At 47.3% G+C, this 15,055-nt stretch overlaps 1 long non-coding RNA gene across 3 annotated transcripts in view; it reads left to right on the top strand.

Moving 5' to 3' along the window:
• The first annotated feature begins 12,474 nt into the window (after positions 1 to 12,474).
• Positions 12,475 to 15,055, top strand: part of 9130204K15Rik — a 50,885-nt gene continuing 48,304 nt past the window's right edge. For 2 of the 3 annotated variants that reach the window (XR_001780101.2, XR_001780100.2), the window contains exons 1-2: positions 12,475 to 12,651; positions 12,885 to 13,080. This is a non-coding gene — a long non-coding RNA (RIKEN cDNA 9130204K15 gene). The remainder of the gene's footprint in view (positions 12,652 to 12,884; positions 13,081 to 15,055) is intronic. The other variant, XR_001780099.2, reaches the window with a different exon arrangement.

The raw sequence follows: 15,055 nt of genomic DNA, 5'->3' as shown, positions 1-15,055 counted from the left end.
CCATTAGAGTCCTTAGCCACTGTATTAATGAGCGTTGCGTTGCTGTAACAAAATACCCAAGGTGATTAACTTATAAAGATAAAAGGTATCCTCAGCCTGCTGTTTGGGGGTCTCAAGTCTAAGATAGGCACAGGCTTTGTGGCTCTGGAGAGGCTGGAGCACAAGATAGGGTTTCAATGTAGCCCTGGCTGTCCTGGAACTCACTATATAGACTAAGTGGCCTTGAATTCATAGAGATCTGTCTGTCTCTGCCTCCCAAGTGCTGGGATTAAAGGTGTGTGCCACTATACCCAGCCTGAAGATATATCTACATCTATATACACATATAGATGTATATATATATTCCCCCTAGATTTGGAGTTATAGGCAGTTGTGAGGCACTGTGTGGGTGCTGGGATCTGAACCTGGGTCCTCAGAAAGAACAGCCAGTGCTCTTAATCCCTGGGCCAATTCTCTCGGCCCATTCTGGCATATTTCATAGTGGCCACTTTCCTTTTCCCACTCCTGGAAGCTCAAAGGGATCCCCCTAGGAGAACTTGCAGAAGTCTGAGGGCTTCTGAGTCAGTTGACCAAGCCCCCTGGGGTCTCCATCCTCAGATTCATATACATGTGGCAAGCGTCAATTGCTTTCTATCTCATCCCACCCCAGGACTGGATTTTGCAGAGTTGTCTGTGCATGGGTTAATTGACAATTCTGGACCCGCCTCTCTCCAATTTGGGGAGCTGCAGTTTGCCCTATAACGTCATTTCTTAGATAGAATCAAAAAAGTTGATTTTGTTCAGCTTTTTACTCGTGGTTAGGACAGAAGGATCACGTCTGTGCTGGGCTGAAAAAAACTGGAAGTCTCTCTGGTTATAAAAACATGCTTCTACAAAGTCTGTGTGTTGGTGGCAACCTTGTCTCTTGCCCGTTAAAGTGGAGGTGTGTGTGGCTACCCAGAGTGTGAGCGGCTTGATGTTATTACAAGACACACACCTTACTTTCCTTGTTACTGTGACAGAATACCCAAGAGGAATAAGGTAGGGAGAGGCTTCTTTTGTCCCACAGTTTAAGGTTACAGTCCATTGCACTGGACGAGGCATGGTGACAGGAACTTGAGGTAGCTGGTCACACTGCTTCTGCAGTCAGGAAGCAGGGAACGGAACAAAGATGTTCCGCTAACTCTTTATACATCTCAGGACCCCACCCACAGGATAGTGACACCCACATTTAGGGTGACCTTTTCCCTTGTCAATCAACCCAGTCTAGAAACTACCATTCAGACATCCCCAGAGGTTTGTCCCCTAGGAGAGTCCCCTATCCAGCAGGCAATATTAAGTATTATATGAGGAATTAGAACCATGGGCCCATGGGAGAATCAGGAGTTTGAAACCAACCTTAGCTATATAAGGAGTCTGAAGTCAGCCTGGGCTACATATCTCAAAAACAAACAAAGCCAGGCAGTGATGGCATGTGCCTTTAATCCCAATACTCAAGAGACAGGAGCAGGCAGATCTCTGTGAATTCTGGTATACAGAGAGAGTTCCAGACAGAGTGGACAGCCAGAGCTATACAGAGAGACCCTATCTCTAAATACCCAAAACCAAACAAACAAAAAAAGGGGGGGGGATAAATAAATATGGGCCTCAACTCCTAGATGGTAGGTGACATTTTGTAGAGTCCACAAACAAACCAAGGGTTGTAAAGTAAGAAAAACTGCCTCCTGTGAAGGCAGTTTTGAGTTACTCCGCTCTCTTCTCCTGTGGTGGGCGTGTATCACTCTTAAAACGGCAAGCTGCCTTAAATATTACCTTAAACAACATTCCATCTTGTGCTAAGGGAAACGAAATGCTCAGCTGGCTCCACACCCACGTTCAGGCCCACGAATGAGCTGGACGCAATCCAGAGAAGGGGGTTGGTAACAACTTGAGGTCCCCCAGCTGGCAGAGAGGCGCTCCCCGAGTGCACGCTCCAGAGCGCTCAGAAGCTCAATCAATCGCTTTAAAGAATAATGATGGGGTCACAATGGCAGGCTGAGACTACACAAGGGAAAGGGAATCCAGCCGGTCAAACCAGGAATCCTGGGGAAGCCCCAAACCTGCAGGCGCCTAACTTCGGTCTTCACAGGAAGGAAACTGTGGCTGGCGGTGAGCTGGGTGAGCTTAGATCTGGCAGCCTGGGGAGTCCATGAGCCACTGGTTGCTGGCAGGGTTTGACTGATGAAGGCTGATGAGTCCCGCTGGGGACAGTAGTGAGCTCTCTGAGTACTGTGGGGCTGGAGTCTAGGGGCTCAGCCTTCCCATTCCATTCTTTAAGAGAGGAGGAGGAGGAAGAAGTGGAATTCATCCCTTCACCTGAGAGTCTTGAAAGCAGGTTCAAGAACTGGATTCTGCACTTGCTGTGTGACTTTCAGTAACTTGTTCCACCCCTCTGGTCCCCTCCCCGCCCCGCCCCCATTCTCTCATATTCTCATCCGTAAAGTAGAATCCCAGCATGGCTGTAGTTCATAAATGGGATCCTGTGTAAAAGGACTTGGAGGCGCGCCTTCCACACAGCTGAAGCCTAGGAAATGGGGCATGGCTTCAAAGCAGCAGGGACTCCAGGGTCCTCGGTTCTATGCTTAGTGCCCGGTTCACTCATTTCCTCACGCCTCTCTGGTCTCACGTTTGGAATTTGGCATCCATTGGTCAAAAGTCATAGTCTGTATTTGGCTGAACTAATTTTATCCCAGATTACTGCTGACAGAGTCAACATCTCTCCCTCCTCCATGCCCGGGGTCCTGCGAGGGGTACGTTCTCCAGGCGGCCTGCTCTCTTAGCTTGGTTGCCTTGGCCTCCCTCCCCACGCTGGTGCCCAGAATGTAATAACAAATCCCCATCTCCAGGCCAGCAGCCGGGTGCCCAGGAATTCAGGCCCAGCCTGGCTAGCGCTGTTCACCGGCACATCTGTTTCCAATCAGTATATAAAGCGCATTCTTTCTGCTAGCAGGCAGGCGTGCAGGCCCTGAGCCTGGGGACCAAGCTAATTGATTGCTAAATGATCTTGTCATTTCCAAAAGAGGTCTCTAGGCCTGCCCTTTGCCCTGCCTCTACTCCCCATGGGAAGACAGCCTTAAGAATTAACTCATCAGCTGCCTCTGGCTGCAGAGAATCTCTCAAACTTCTAGTGTGGGAAAGCCCCCGGAGCCTCAGAAAAGGTTGAAGACTGGTGGTTCCAAAAACAGTGGCTGCCACAGGCACCAGCTGCCTCATTCTCCCTGATTGCACTAGGCCCATACTATGGGAGAAAGAAACGAGAGTTCAGGAGTATTGCATGACTCCAGGTCACACAGAGTTGGTGGCAGAGATGCATTGGTCATAAGCCCGATTCCTGCTAGGTTGAAGTTTGGTCTTTAGCCTGGCCCATGAGCAGTGTCTGGTCAGTGGAAGCATCAAGGCTGTCAGTGAGGAAGCAGATAGCACAGGATGGCTTTCTAGACATGGGACACACAAGCCATCTGCGTGCGCTGCCATGCTGAGTGATGACCTGGAAGCTAACACTGTTCACATCAAAAGCTAAGGACTTCCAGCAGGCTTTCCTTCCTGACAGGAAGACCCTCATGTCCCAGCCTCTTTGCTCCAAGGGCCTGGGGTTCCCTGGTACTAGAGGGAAGATGTAGCTTCTGTGTTTCCTCATCTGTCTCCCCTAGTTGAAGTCAGGGGCTATTGTCTGTCTGTCTCCAGACTGTGCTCACAATGGAGTACTTACATGGAGGCAGAAGGACTGAGTGAGTGAGTGAGTGAATGAATGACTCATGCCAACTGGTTTCTGGACAGCTGAACAGTGAGAACAAGTTCCCTTTACAAAACCTCTGACCTTCTTGTGGCGGTTTGAATACGCTTGGCCCATGGGAAGTAGCATTGTTAGGAGGTGTGGCCTTGTTGGAGGAAGTGTGTCACTGTGTAGGCGGGCTTTGAGGTCTCCTCCAATGCTCCACCCAGTTCAGATGAGACCCGACCCCCTGCTCCCACTCCTGGCTGACTCAGTGAACAGTCCTCTTCTGCGGCCTGAGGATCAAGATGTAGAACCCTCAGCTCCTTCAGCACCACGCCTGCCTGGACACTGCCATGCTTCCTGCCGTGATAACAGACTGAACCTCTGAAACTGTAAGCCAGCCCCAGTTAAATGTTGCCCTCAGAAGAGTTGCATTGGTCATGGTGTCTCTTCATAGCAATAAAACCCTAACTAAGACATTTCGGTTGTTGTGACTGTCGCTGACAAATGAGAGCGGATTGGAGTGTCCACCCTGGCTGCCTGAGGGGTAAGCTGCAATCAAGGAAGCTTTTATGGTATACCTGCTGGATGGCCTATGTGGTAGCGCAACATTGGTTTGTTTTAATATTTATTTATTTTTAGTGTCTTTGCGTGTGCACATTACAAGCACATACATGTGAGTACAGATTCCTGTGGAAGCCAGGGATCTGGACTCCCCCTGGAGTTGCCTATAAAGCCCCAGCCTCTGAGATGAGTGAGGGACAGAGAGAGGAGAATATGACAATCAAGGCTAGTGTCTGCCCTGCATTGCCACTACCACTTACACTGTGACCTGAAGCAAGTCTCATGACCTGTCTGAGTCTCAGAAGCTTCCGTGATGCCCTGCATGCACAAGTCCTTAGGAGAATGGGGCAGAGTGACTCGGACCTGCAATCCCAGCACCTCTGAAAGGCTGCCACAAGTTCAGCTACACAGTGTATGTAAACCAGCCTGGGCTATGTAAGTGGCTTTGTGCCAGCCTGGGGTACAGTATGATGAAAAAAAAAAGAGTGCTTCAGAACTGTAGGATTCTTTAAAAGTATCATTACCTTTAAATGCCTATGTGTTAGACCCAGCTGAGAGTCCTGTTAATCCAAGGCCTGGTTCTTTGAGGTCTCTCTCTCTCTCTTTGTTCTTCATGGCTAAGCTGTACCTGCTTCAGTCTTCATCTTGTGTCTTGTTTGCCTTTCCCAATAATAGTGATGGTGGTGTAGCCACACCCACTTTAGGAATGCGCAACAGGAAGCTCCAAAAGGCTAGGTATCCTGTTGAAGGCTCCAGAGGCAGTGAGAATCAGGTCTGTCTCTGAGCCCTGTTCCAGCCACGTGTGCTTTGTTTTCAGGATGCATCTGCCTCCCAGGAGCTGGGCTGACAATCTCCAGCATTTGAGGACCATTGTACACAATAAATAGTGTCACTCAAGTTCATAACTATGACAACCTCTTTCCTAGAATTTGATTTACTTTGGGAGAGTGGAAAGTGGGCATCTGATGAAAGGAATTGGAAGGGAATAAGTCTTTATAGAGAGGTAGAGTTATTTGGTATCTTTGTGGGGTGAGCAATTTGCAGACTCTCCAAAAGCCCTGCTTATAAAATCATTCAAGGTTTGAGATTTTGCAAACCTGTGTCAAGTGACTTTATGTGAATAATCACCCTGCTCTGTATGTGTGTCTGTGGTGAGAGAGAGAGAGAGAGAGAGAGAGAGAGAGAGAGAGAGAGAGTCTCATGTAGCCCAGGCTGGCCTCAAAGTTGCTATGTAGCCTTGAACTTCTGATCCTCTTGCCTGTGTCTCCCAGGCGCTGGGATTACAGCTGTACACCAACCAAGCTAAGTTTTATGCAGGGCTGGGTGTTAAACCCCAAGACTTTCTGCAAGCAAGGCAAGCACTCCACCAGGTGGACCATATTCCCAGCTGCCCATGGATGATCTCATTCAATGCCGATCTCAGCCCTGTATGGCCAACATTACTTTTATCTACGAACTACAGGCATAGAAACCACGGGTCAGGATGAGCAGCTAGGGACTGGGGAAAGCAGAAGGCAACAGTCAAGGCCTCAGCCTGTTCAAGTATCACATCCCAGCAAGGGAGGACGGAGGGCCTCTAAGGCCATAGCCTCAGACTGGCTGAGCCTCATCCCTCTCTCTCCTTCTCCCTCCAGCTGGCCTTGCTCCCTCCTCTTGGAAGCTTCCTTCCCTTTCCACTCAGCTGGAGATGCTGGCAGAGTCCCAGTGGCCACATCCATGCCTGGTTTGTGCACTGCGGATTGTCAGTGTCTCTGTTCCTCATTGCAGCCCCAGGCAGAGAAGGCGGGAGCTCATTTTCACATGTCAAAGATTTATTTGGTGCTCTGATTTCTCCCCTTCTCTGCCTCTCACTGTTTATTGAAATCGTTCATAGGATACTGTTAAAGACTAAAACAAAAGTCAATAGAAAAATATTTATGGTCTGCGGCGGGCTTGCTGCGGCAAACGGATGCTTAAAGATGCAGCCTCAGGCTTGAGGGAGGCGGGGAGGAGGCCTCACTCCTTGGCTACCTCTGTGAGTTTTCATCTGCCTCCCCGGCACCCCATCCCATTATCCTTGTTGGTTTTGTGAGGCGATGCCTCTCCCTGGGGTGGTTTGGGGACAGGTCCCGAGGGTCCTTCTCTGACCTGGTCCTCCATGTGTTTACACGGCCCCACATGCCATGCGTGTTCTGCACTAGCTCGTCATTCTGCACGTGTCTGACCCTTCCCAGCATCCAAGTATCTAGATGCAAAGTTTGCCTCTGCTAGGCTATTTCTGTCGTGAGTTTCAAACAGAATCACACATGTGTCCCTAACAGCTGTCTCTCCCAAACTTCATGCCGCTGGCTTCTTAGAGGAACTGTATTTTATTATTGTTAGTTACTCTTAACTATTATGTGCCTCCAGTACATGTGTCAGGCCTAGTGGGGCTGGGGATGCTATAAGCAAGGTGAAGGCCCAAGCAGGTAACCAGCACTGGGAATTGAATTCCAAATGGACAAGAGAGGAGCCCTAAGTAAGCTCTGGGTGTCAGCTGGGGCTCGGATAATGCTCGGGCGCGGAGGAAGCCACACTTGGGAGGGTAGCACTGGGTTTGCCCTGGAAGGCTGGTCCCAGTGAGGTCATGGGAATAGGGGAGAGTGAGTAGCTGAGACAGAGGCACGGGCTCACCGGGGCATCCCAAGATGCAGCAGATGATCTGGTTGGTGGGAGTATGTCAGACAGCTTGGGCTATCAGAAGTCTTCCCAGTATGCAGAGAGTCAGAGAGAGGCACACATTGTTTTGTTGTTGTTGTTTGTTTGTTTGTTTGTTTGGACAGAGCTCACTGTACAGCTCAGTCTGGCCTCTAACTTGTGATCCTCCTGCCTCAGCCTCCCAAGTGCTAATTACGTGCTTGCCACCATGCCCAGCTCATGCACACATTTAAAAAGAAATTCAAATATAATAAATGCATTATTTACAGTCATTGTTTGATTCAAATTATGTTCATGAGCCTTATCTGTGTTATTGAATAGAATTGCTGGTGCTAATTTTTCTCATGTATAACATGTCATCTTTTAAGAACACTTAAGATTTTTAAAAATTATAATCTTATCATGAGTATATAGTTTTGTCTACATGTATGTATATATACCATGACATGCCTGGTGCCTATAGAGGCCACAAGAAAGTGTTGGACGCCCTGGAGTTGGAGTTATAGATGGTTGACTCCTTAGAATCAGACCCGGGTCCTCAGCCAGCGCAACAAGTGCTTATAACGATCCTCCCAGCTCTGCGTTCCATGATTTTCCTTGTTATTGAGACAGAGTCTCTCTATGTGGCCTTGGCTATCCTGGAACACTCTATGCAAACCTCTGTGTAAACTCTCTGTGCCTGCCTCTGCCTCCCAAGTGCTGGGATTAAAGGTGTGTGCCCTTATGCCCAGCTTCCATTTCTTTAAAATGTTTTTAGTTTTATTTGACATGTATATGAACACGCATGTGTACAGAGGCCAGAGGAGGACATCAAGTGACCTACTCTATCCCTCACTGCCTTGTTCCTTTGAGCAAGAGTCTCTCGTGGAACCTAGAGTAAGGCTGGTGGCCAGTAAATGCTAGTTGTCCTCAGCAACACCACTGATTAGTGCTGGGGTTACAGACCTGTGTGTGGCCATGCTGCCTCTTTATGTGGGCTCTGGGGACTCAAACTTCTGTCCTCCTGACTGCACAGCATGTGTTTTATCTCCCACCCCATGCTCCCAAAAATAAGACTCAGACTAAAATATATTTACAAATACCTTGGCCGTATAGCTAGGCTCTTCTCTGACTGAATCTAACTTAGAATATCCCATTGATTTTAGCCTACATTCTGCCACGTTGCTGGTTACCTGTGCTCAGATACCACGCATCCATCTTGTCACACCTTTCCAGTGAATCTCCTTGCACCTGGCTCTATCCTAGAATCCTTTCTCTGCCCCAGATGCCCTGCCTCTATTTCCTGTCTGAGCCACAGGCCTTGGGCTTTTTGATTGACAAGTGGTGCATCCATACAATACACGATATTCTCTCTACATAGTTGAACTCAATGTTCTGTTAATGCACTTTTATGTCTCCATGGATTATTTCTATACCTGGACATCTCGAGGACACTCTATATTACCTACCGAAAGCGTAGCCTCTGACATTTAAGCTCTTACTCTCCCTGAGATCGGTTACTGTTGTCTTGCTTTTACTTGGTTAGTTTTGGTGCTGGGGACTGAACCTAGAGCATGCTAAGCACGCGGTCTACCACTGAGTTCCTTTCCAGACCCTGGAATTGATCTGTCTAAGGCGTGAGGGAGGCAGGGTTCCAGCTGTCGCCTTCCTGCACAAAGGCTTGCCTGTCCCACCACTGTTTATCACAGAGCCTGCCCTTGCCCCCTGCCTTGGACCCGTCTCTGTCATATACCAGGTGTTCATTAAAGCATGATTACTTTTGGACCGCTGCTTCTTGGTTGCTCGCTGGTCAGGCCCTGAGAACACAGCACACTGCAGACTTATAGTAACTTTCTGTTTTGCCAACCGAATTCTCCAGCCTTCAGTCTATAAATCAAACTGAGGGAGCTGTTGAGTTTGCCAGCCCACAAACATGGTAGGTTTCTGTTTTGACTGGAATCTTTGTAAAAAAAAAAAAAATGGCTTTAATGAGGCATGATTGGCTTACAGCATATAGCACAGATTTGAAGCTTGCTATTCAGTGTTTTTTGACATATGCGTTTATCCATGAAACCAATACTCCGGTAAAGATGGCAGGCATAGCCAGTAGCGGGAATACCCCATTCCCATTTTAGTTAGCAGCCCCTCCCCAGGGCACGCATGCCAACTTCTCCATAGTGACACTGAGTTTATTTTCAGGTGTGTATTTCCATTCATTCTTCCTGGTGAAATGTCTGTTCAAACCTGTACAAACCTGTTCAAACCACTCCCACCTCCTCATCTCCCCCATGGTTTTGTTTTAGGACAAAGTGTCCCTATACACTATGTAGCATGCTGACCTCAAGCTTGTGGTCCTCCTGCCTCAGCTTCCAGAGTGCTGGCATTATAGGCATGGGCCACTCTGCCTAGCCTGTGTTTGCTGTTCATTCTTAACTGGTTTATTGTCTTACCCTAGAAGTTTGAGAACCCTTTATGTTCTCGGGGGTTGGGAAGAGGACTGCACCCACATACGCATCTCCCAGGATCCTGTGTGAAAGTCAGAGGAGCAGCCAACTCTCTCCTTCCACCATGGAGTTCAGCATACCCATTGCAGATAACTTCACTGAGGATGGTTGGTGCATGTAGGCTCCAGGAACTCAGGTAGTCAGACTCAGCAGCAAGTGCCTTTACCCACTGAGCCATCTCCCCAGCTCCCGTTTTAGTCCTTAAATGTCTCTCTATAGAGATTTAGAATTAGGCCACAAGACACTATTTTTTTTTTTTGTAAATGATATTTTAAAGAATACTTCTCTACATTTTTGGTCGCAGGATACACCAGGGTGAGTAGTCTTTAACATGTATGTTTTGCATCTAGTAATATTGTCCAACCTCACTTAAAGATTTTTTTTAAAGTTCCCTTGGTTTGGGGCAGGCATCTACATGTCATGCTGCATGTATGCAGGTCAGAGGATCTAAATAACTTTAAAAGTCCCACAGCCTTTACATATTCTTAAAATTTCAATCTCTTTACAATATCCATCTTTTTTAAAATCCAAAGTCTTTTTACAATTAAAAGTCTCTTAACTGTGGGCTCCACTAAAACAGTTTCTTCCTTCAAGAGGGAAAATATCAGGGCACAGTCACAATCAAAAGCAAAAGTCAATCTCCAACTGTCCAATGTCTGGGATCCAACTCACGACTTGCGGGAATTAGTTTCTTCTCCCACTACGCGGTTTCTGGATGGCCAACTGAGGTTGCTAGTGGCAAGCATGCTCCCCCACTGGCCTGCCTCACCAGGCCGACATGTTCTTTTTTTCTTTGTTGAAATAATTTAAGGTTTTTATTACACACGGGTTTGGGAATTGAGCTCAGGACCCCATGCTTGCAAAGCAAACTCTTTACTTCCCGAGGCTCCCTCTCCCCAGCCCTGGTCTAAACAGCAAACTGCTGGAGATCCACTAGTCCACTGTAGCTAGCGATCCACTAGTCCACTGTAGCTAGCAATCCACTAGTCCACTGTAGCTAGTGATCCACTAGTCCAGTGTAGCTAGCGATCCACTAGTCCACTGTAGCTAGATCCACTAATCCAATGTAGCTAGCGATCCACTAGTCCACTGTAGCTAGTGATCCACTAGTCCACTGTAGCTAGATCCACTAGTCCACTGTAGCTAGATCCACTAGTCCACTGTAGCTAGCGATCCACTAGTCCACTGTAGCTAGCGATCCACTAGTCCACTGTAGCTAGTGATCTACTAGTCCACTGTAGCTAGTGATCCAGTAGTCCAGTGTAGCTAGCGATCTACTAGTCCACTGTAGCTAGCGATCCACTAGTCCACTGTAGCTAGTGATCCACTAGTCCAGTGTAGCTAGCGATCCACTAGTCCACTGTAGCTAGTGATCCACTAGTCCACTGTAGCGAGCGATCCACTAGTCCACTGTAGCTAGATCCAGTAGTCCACTGTAGCTAGCGATCCACTAGTCCACTGTAGCTAGCGACCCACTAGTCCACTGGAGATCCCTTAGATTCTGTTCTTTTTATATTTCCTTTTACTTATTTTTAAAGAGTGTCCCAGGCTGGCCTCTAACTTGCTTTGTAGCCAAGGATGACCTTGAACTTCTGGTCCTTCTGCCTCCTCCCCCCAGAATGCCAGTTTATTGGGTGCTAGGGATCAAACTTTGGGTTTCACTTATGCTGGGCAGCAACTGAACTACACCTCCAACTCCTCTTAGAATACTTTTATGAATAAAATTTGTATTTTCCTTTCCAGTTCCTTAAGTTTTTAAATATACTTCATAATTAATGGTTTATAAGTAAATTAAACCCTTCACTGTTTTGGAGGGATGCTCTTGCATCTTTCTGTAAGGTTTTGGGTTTTTGGCTTTAGTATTTGTGTCTGATATTAGTAAAATGAACAAAGGTGGCATACACCTTTGATCCCAGGTCTCAGGAGGAAGAGACAGGCAGATCTTTGTGAGTTTGAGGCTACTCTGGTCTACATAGTGAGTTCCAAAGTAGCCTGGGCTACACAGTGAGACCCTGTCTCAAAAAGATAAACTAAGTGTGCTAATGTGTATACTGCACATCGACTTTCTTTGATCAAGGTTTGTATGTATCATTGCATTCTGTCATTTTGGTATTCATTTTTTCATTTGTTTGTGTGTGTGTGCAAGCGTATGCACACATGCATGCATGCCACACTGCAGCTTATGTGTGGAGGTCAGAGGACACTCTTGGCTGTCAGCCCTTTTTTTACTTTGTTTGAGACAGGGTCTGTCTTGTTCACTGCTGTGGACTCCAGACTTGCTGGCCAGGAACTTCCAGTGACACGTCCATCTCCTCTCCTGTCTCCCTTCCCATATCCTAGGAGACGTGCTGAGGTTTACAGATGACACTACTGTGTGGGCTTATGTGGGTTCTAGAGAGTCACATTCAGGTCTTCAGGTTGCAAGGCAAGCAACCTGATTCTTTTGATTCATGCTGATAATACTTATGTCCGACTAGAACAATTATTTATCAATATGGCATCGATTTTGGCTTAAATTACCAGCTCAGTTTGCTGCCATTTTCTTCCTGCCTGTCTCATTTGTGTTTCTTCTTCCTCTCCTCCTCTTAGAATAATTGTATCTACCAAAAAAATTGTATCTACTTGTGTTTCTTCTTCCTCTCCTCCTCTTAGAATAATTGTATCTACCAAAAAAAATGTATCTACCACATTAAAAAAAACCTCTTTTATTTTATTATTTTAATGATTATCCCACTACATGCACTGTTAATTTATCAAAGTTAGAAGTTAATGGATGCTCTCGTCTCCTTCAAATGCTACAAGAATCTTCAAATCAGGTGACTTCATGAGCTCCCTCCAGGGTAGCTACTATTGTGGCCAGACATTTGAATTCCTCCGTGTGTGTGTGTGTGTGTGTGTGTGTGTGTGTGTGTGTATCTGTGTGTGTTCAACCCTGTGTTGACTTAGTCAGCGAGGCAGATATTACTCTAGGTATGTCCAAGGACGTCATACAGGCTCTGAGTGTGTTAAAAGGGCCTGGAGGGACAGCATCGGAGGTAACAGAATGTTAGGCAGGGGTCAGACCTCGGTAAGGATCCTGTGATACCAGCACAGGACTCTGCCACTTCGTCCACTCCTTCCACTGTTACTGGGACCGAATGAAGGATTCTTTTGTACCTCTGCCATCCCTCAGACCTTGTCTAGCTGCTTTTCATGGTACGTCAATAGCATGGGATCCTGCTGGCTTGGGGCTCTGAGCAACCTAAGCAATAACCCAGCAATGCAAGACAAGAGCAAAGATAGTGTGGGGTCAAGCATGGCCCTCCCTGATATGCGTTTTGTTATGCAATCCACGCTCACTTCTGGCTATTCCATAGCTGCTGCTTTTCCCATCCCCTGCCCCAGCTCTCTCCCCTCACCTGATCAGGACCATCCTCCTATTGACACAGGTCACATCACAGAATGTCCTTAGTGAGTCTCCGAGGCACAGACTTCTGCATGCCCAGGAATGTTTTCCTTCACCCTCTCTGAAGGGTGGCTTTGCTGCAGCTGGCACCGTGCTGATGGTCACTTCTCACCTGACATCGGGACACCCTTCATTGACACCTTAGAGCCAGTGCAGCAGCCTTCTCTGCTGCTTTGGAGGTTTGTATCTTACTCTGGTGTTCTGGGGTGCCATTCAGTGTGTTCAGACGAGAAATCCCTTTTAGTTGCCGTGGGTGGGATTAACAGGGGTCACCAATCTGAGTGTTGATGTTCTTATTTTACAAACGGTTTCCTTTTCCCTTGGATTAGCATCTGGAGGTTGCCATAGCAAATCAGCCACAAACACGTTAAAAAAGAAAAGAGAAGACAAAAACAAGACATGCTTTTGTAATTCTGGGGAAGAGATGTCTAAGACTAGGTATTATCAGGGCTGCGTTCTAAGGGTATTTTGTATGTGTATAATTGGTCACTTTCTAGAGAAATTGTGAATTCTTTGGGTCCTGAGTTGAGGTCTCTTCCACAAAAGTATGTCTTGTTCTACAGAAAGGATGACCAAAGCACAAAGTTTCCACTTGAAGCTGTTTTTTCTTTTAAGTTATTATTGTATAGGTACACACACACACACACACACACACACACACACACACACTCATGCCCCAATTCTGTGAACATCCAGGTGGAGTTGGTTCTCTCCTTCCACATTTATGTGGGTCCCAGGGATCAAACTTGGCTCACCAGGCTTATGTAGCAAGTGATTCTGCCAACGGAGCCTTCTTTCCAGCTATTCGAGGCTGCTTTTCTTGGTGGTGGTGGTGGGGTATGAGTCTCACAGGTACACAGGTGCTGACGGCCAGGTCAACAGCTGGCTACTCTTAGGGAAGTTTCTCAGTCTAAGCCTGAAGCATCTCTTTTGGCTCATCTGCCTTCCATTGGGGTATTGAACTCTGATCACAGGCCTGCAACCCAAGCAGTGCCACCCACTGAGCCATCTCCCTGGCCTGCAATATGGTTGTTTAATCAGAGCCATCAACATCTGCGTGATCACTCTTGTTTTTAATTATTTGTATGAGTGTTTTGCCTGTATATGTGTCTGGGCATCAGGTTCACGCCTAGTGCCTCTGGAGTCCAGAAGAGGGCATCAGATCCCCTGGAACTGAAGTTACAGATGGTTGTGAGCCACCATGTAGGTGCTAGGGATAGAACCCAAGTTCTAAGAGTAGTCACAATGCTCTTAAACTACCTCATCTCTACAGTGCTTGTTTTGTTTTGTTTTGTTTTGTGTTTTGTTTTGTTTTGTTTTGTTTTTGAGACAGGGATTCTCTATGCAGCCCTGACTGTCCTGGAACTCACTCAATAGACCAGACACTGCCTGACTCTGCCTCCCCATGCTGTGCTGGAATTAAAAGGCATGCGCCACCACCACCCAGCCACCTTCATTCTTAAGTACTGCAGAGTTCCACAGAATGGGCAAGGCTATTACATCCTACCTGCCTATTCTCTTGGTGAGCATCATAATGCTACTTTGTAACAGGACTGGGCACAGCAGAGCCCCTGTGTGTTTGCTCTCCCTCCTGCACTGCCTCCCTCTCCTGCCACCCTCCCTCCTCTTGGCCTATGAGACGGATCACACCCTCAGTTGCATTCAGTGATGATGTTTCCTTTGAAGACCAACACTGTCAGTTTGGGGCTTTAGAATATCCCACTTCACAAAAGTCAATAAGCGAATTTTGGGGGACATCTACTAGGGAGTTAGTTCTGGAGCCCAGCTCTGTTCCCTCCTCTGGGTGGATTCCAGGCTTCCAGGGGACAGTTACAGATGTGTCATACCTGGACAATGTGATTTTAGTCAGGGCAGCCAGCCACGTGCCTGGGGACTTCTCCCTGGCTCTGGCTGACATCCGTCACCTTCCTACTTGGTCATAGTCATCTCTGCTCAATGTCAAACATTTTTTTTCTCTCTCAAGCTGTTGCCACTTCCATGATCATTAGCAGCATAGGAAGATCAATCCACGTTGAGATAGGCAGGGGATGGTGAGTCAGACAGGAGGCTCGGTACCTCTTCTCTCAGATGCTGAGTCTAGTGGAGGGAAACCTGTCTTCTAGAAGAGTATCCTGCCATTGGTAATGGGGGACC

Source organism: Mus musculus, chromosome 11 (assembly GCF_000001635.26).
Source record: "Mus musculus strain C57BL/6J chromosome 11, GRCm38.p6 C57BL/6J".
Taxonomy (NCBI): domain Eukaryota; kingdom Metazoa; phylum Chordata; class Mammalia; order Rodentia; family Muridae; genus Mus; species Mus musculus.
Note: the sequence above shows the minus strand (reverse complement) of the source record. Positions and strands in the feature narration are given on the sequence as shown.